We start from the raw sequence: 4,927 nt of genomic DNA, 5'->3' as shown, positions 1-4,927 counted from the left end.
TGCTGGTATGAAAAAAAAAGGTGACAAGAGCATAGCGGTGAGGCTAATGCAATCTGAACTGGCCTGTAATTCCCCCATTTCTAAATTGGAAGAATTGACCTTCCGCCGAGAGGTGACGCAGGACTGCACTTGGAGACGTTTCAGAGGCTAAGTGGAGGTTTTTGTGGAGCGGTCTGTAGCAAAGCCTGGAGGCCAAGCAAATATTTTATGAGTAATTTAATATCTGGAACATGAGAGCGCACTCAGGATGCTTGCCCGGGTATAGACAGGGATCTGGGAGAGAAAGGCAGAGAGCAGACCAATGAGTGGTTAAAGCTATACATCAACTTTCCTCTAGGGCTGCTCCAGGAATAAAGAGCTGCCGTTACCTCTGCCTGGGAACTGCTCTTAAAGTAGAATTCCCTGATTCATTTTACATGAAATATTGTCTAGATTTTAGCTGAGAGAAATGAAAACAGCAGACAGAAAGAGCATTTCTTTTTAATTCTGCGGCAAAACATCTGGAACAGTAGCATCCAATGTTCTGCATTTGCCATATCTAAGTTAATAGTCCTCATTTATTACCCTCATTTATATAAATAAATGATAGGAGGTAGGAAGCTCATCTTACAACTGAAAGGTCAGGGCTTAAATCTGGCGGCGGGCTGAAAAGTCTCTGGAAAAAAGGGATTCTGTTTGAAAATAAAAATGGTAAATTTTCCAAATGTATCCATCAGAGGACAAGGGAATAAAACTGAATATTATCTTCTCATCAGTGAGAATCATTACTACATTATCTCCCTCACATGGACGATGCATCCAGACATGGATATTTATCAAATTGATCCTGTACTGAGTTCAAACAATGCCTTCAATGCCAGGCTTAAATATACTATATAATCATATGACCTCAGCAGCAATAGACCAGAATACACTCAGACAGGGTTTGTGGTGTTGTTGAGCATTTTTGTATTTTTTTTTTTTTTTTTTTGATGCAGAAAAACAAAGCATGCAAAGGACAGCATTCCAAGACATTTTCCAGAGCTTTTCCAAGGCTGTGGTGCTGACACTGCTTCTGATTAGAGATAAGAGGGAAAGTACATGTGCAGCTAATCACATTAATGATACTCTAGCTTTGCCATCCCTGGACCTGGCCCAGATACATGGGATGTGTTGGTTATCAGCGTAATTAACAGCACATGTACTCTTTATAGTGATTTAAATGGTCCAAGGAAGATGTTTTCACACTGGAATAAATGAATAAATAAAGACTTGAAGGCAGCGAAAACAGTCTCCGTTCTGTGTTATAAGGGGAGGGCATGCAGCCATGGTTGTGCCCTTTGTTTGGACTTTCTAATTTCTTTTAAATTTAATTTTACCTTTGTGTTACTCTCTGGGTCTGACTTCAAAGCTATTATATTAAGAAATTAAATCTGTATTTTGTTTTGTTTTGGGGTTTTTTTTTTTTTTTTCAAATTACATTTTTAACCCAGGGCAAATAGACACAGTTTACGTAAAAGTTAAACTACAAAAAGCACAAAAGTAAAAGTTTTATTTTGATCAGCATGACACCACATTCACGTACGTTCGGTTAAATAAGGTTAAATAAACATTATTAGCTAATGTAATATGTGAACCTATGAATTATTAGTGTAGCTAAGTAGCCAATAATAAAAAGAAAAGAACAGGATACTGTTTACATGGCACTAGGCCTAGTTTAATATAAAATATTCAATAAAGTCATATAGTGGGGGATCCCTGCTTAATGAAGAGCTCTGCTCTAAATGACCTGTAGGGGAGCCAAAAACGTCATGGAAGTGTTCAGTGATAGAATTACACAGAGACTTTTGTCTTTTTTTAGTTCATTATTGTTTCTCCTTCCCTGAAAATAGACAGCTTGATTTCCTAGACCAGATCGTCAAAGCTCCAGTGGGTCTGGTGTCCTTTGGTCTGTCTTTGCTCGGAGTTTTTATGCTCTCTGTTCCCAGCCAAGACAACCCAGTCTCAGTCATACATTATTAAAATGAACAAAGCAACCAGAACACAGCGAGGGACGGTGTTGATGTCTGAGGTTTGCTCTGCTGAAGAAGCTGGTTGACCACACAGTGAAGTGGTGACGTTCTCTTCACTGGAGCTCATCTGGTTCACAACACCAGATTCAAGATTTAGGAGATCATTTGTCACATGCTCAGTTACAGTACACACGTAAAACTACATCAACGACAACTGTAAGAAACAGGTAAAAACAGGAAAGACACACAAGAAATATCCAGTTACTTTGCATATATCTGAGCTTATGCAGTTTTAAAGTAAACGAGTTTATGTTAGCAGTGCAGCAGTACATGCTAGTATCCTGATATTTACATGTTCTTATAGTAGGTTGGATGGTGGGATGGATGACAAAGGTGAACACCAATTGAAATTAATATTAAAAAAAATAAAAGTTTATATTTTAGAAGGTTCAGTGAATAATAAAATAAATAGTGTTACAGATATAGATTCCAGGTACTGACTGCAGTAATTTGTCAATATCCTAGTGTTTTAACAAATCCAAATATTTTTTATTTTTTAATCTTCGTCAAAACCCTCACAGATGTCATGACCAGGGCTCAGTGCTTGTTGTTCCTTCACTTTGAGCCAGACCATCAGTCGTGCTGCATCACGAGTGTCATACAGAGGTCAACAGGTCTTTAGTTCTCTGAACACCGTGATGTTAGCCATAGCATGTAAGCATCAGTGTGTCAGCCCTTCCCCCAGCCCCAGGCCTGGCTGCCCTCTGAATCTGTGTCACAGCAGATTTCCTCTGCGCCATGAGGTCCTGGGAGACATCAGTGGTTCAACTGTCGTTGGCAGAGGCTGATCAATGGCTCAGACACAGTTATTAAGCTGTGTAAATGACAATTGACATTCTTGTGGCTCTGGAAACTGCAGTGTGGAATCAGGATGAGACTCACAGTGAGGTCAGAGGTCCATGNNTTTGCTTTTAGCTTATTTAATGCATCGATTTTAACCGTGTGTCTTTTTAAATAGTCAAATATAATTGTTTTTCAATAAAATAACATAATACATAAAGTTTGGTTTTTGAAATTATTCTGAAGCCTGAAGTGCCTAAAATAATGGTCCTGAAGTCCTGAAAACTCAAGCACAGAGGAAGTGAAGGGAAAAAGAAAATCACGTCTTGTTTGTTTTTACAGTTTCTCTCCGTTTCCTCTTCGATCGAAGATGTATTTCTGTGGTTTTAAAACTTAATGTTCGTGTGCGAGTGACTAATAGAATATAAGGAGAGGAGCTAAAAAGCTACAACTTTAAAAAATAAAATAAAATAAAATAAAATAAATATTTCATCTATTAGCATTAACATCATGTAAAGCAGGTCACAACCAATAATTGTACAAACCATGTGAATGGCTCAACAAGCATGAAGAAGCATTGGCAACAGATGGAGTTTTCCCCCAGTGCAGTGGCATCCTGTTAAATGCACATCAACCCTGCAATTAGTTTGAAGCACTCACATACACACAGACACACACACACGCTCACACAACACATGAACAACCATGCGTTGTGGATCCATTTATGTTGTGCTGGTGACACTGAGGGCCATTGGCTGACCTACATAGACCTCTCAGTGATGGCTCCATCCATATGCCCTTCTCTCTGCTCTAAGGTGAAAATAGGTCAGGGGTTAAGAGACAAAGTAAAGACACAAGGAGTCAGACGTGTGCTGCATGGAGGGTGATAGTAATAAAGAATACAATTTCACTGTGTGTGTGTGTGTGGGTGTGTATGTGCCTACACATGAAGGCATGAACTTTCTAACTTTTCAGTCCCATGTAACTGTGAGCACTTAAGAGAGTTAATTAATAAGTCATCAGCGGGCCTGATACTGCAGGGTTTAATGTAGTTTAGTGTCTTAACGCAGCGCTGCCGGCTGAATTATCTGCTCCACTTCCTGTTGATCCCACGCAATGTTAACAGTGAAAAAGTGAAGTCATGACTTAATGCCAGGACACATTGAAATAAGATGGAGAAATTAAAGAACGTCTGGACAGAAGGTTCCACCTATCAGAACGGTCAGAGCTGGTCTACATTTATTGTTTATTGATTTTTTTTTTTTTTTTTGGTTCTGTTACGGTGACCAAAGTTAAAAAAATAATAGGGTCAGTTGTACTCTAGAGGAGAGGTTTTCAACAGGGGGTCTGTGACCCCTTTGGGGTCAGTGAAGATCCTGAAGAAAACATTATGGTAACTTTTTATTAATTATATTTTTTTTTCACCTGAGATAAAAAAGACATTTATATATGAACCTGTACTTGAGTAGCTTTATAATGAATGCCGAATAGGAAGGTATGTTGACACATGGCACTCGGTCCAGTTTAATATAATAATCATCATTTTATAGACAGTATGTAGTACCTTGTCCCTGTTCTCCATCAGCCCTTTATGGTGATGGTGTTGTAATACTACTGTAGTACTAGTAGCAGTGCTATACTCCATAAGTTACTGTAAGACAACAGTTATGATGTAATATTGATAATATAATATGGTAATATTGTTCCATTTATGACAAACAACATTTGTCAAGCACATTTTACCTGAAATTATTAGACACCATTACATATGTACATTATAGCCGACTGGATAGAATCTAAATTTAAGTTACGGTCCAGTCAAAATAATCAGTCCAAATCAACACTGACGCTATCAGGGGTCTAGAAAGAAACTTTTTACACAAGATTTGTTTGGTCAGAATAAAATGTGACTTTTTCTTTCAGTGATGTGTTGTTTGTTTTGCAGTGTTTCCAGTCCAAAAAGCATCAGTGTAGAAAAATGCTGAGCACTGGTGCAGTAGCGTGATCATCCATCACACATCTGTGCCTCTACAGCGATATTGCCAACGTAAATCCGTGCTCACCGTCACTGCCTTGTCTGCAGTCATGTGATGCTT

At 38.6% G+C, this 4,927-nt stretch overlaps 1 long non-coding RNA gene across 1 annotated transcript in view; it reads right to left on the bottom strand.

Moving 5' to 3' along the window:
- Positions 1-1,422: 1,422 nt before the first annotated feature.
- The window catches only part of LOC112487752 (uncharacterized), a 5,486-nt gene continuing 1,981 nt past the window's right edge, over positions 1,423-4,927 (bottom strand). The window contains exons 2-3 of the long non-coding RNA XR_003051149.1: positions 3,377-3,447; positions 1,423-2,118 (exon numbers count right to left, since the gene is read on the bottom strand). This is a non-coding gene — a long non-coding RNA (uncharacterized LOC112487752). The remainder of the gene's footprint in view (positions 2,119-3,376; positions 3,448-4,927) is intronic.

This window comes from Cynoglossus semilaevis, chromosome 11 (assembly GCF_000523025.1).
Source record: "Cynoglossus semilaevis isolate Cse_v1.0 chromosome 11, Cse_v1.0, whole genome shotgun sequence".
Classification (NCBI taxonomy): domain Eukaryota; kingdom Metazoa; phylum Chordata; class Actinopteri; order Pleuronectiformes; family Cynoglossidae; genus Cynoglossus; species Cynoglossus semilaevis.
Note: the sequence above shows the minus strand (reverse complement) of the source record. Positions and strands in the feature narration are given on the sequence as shown.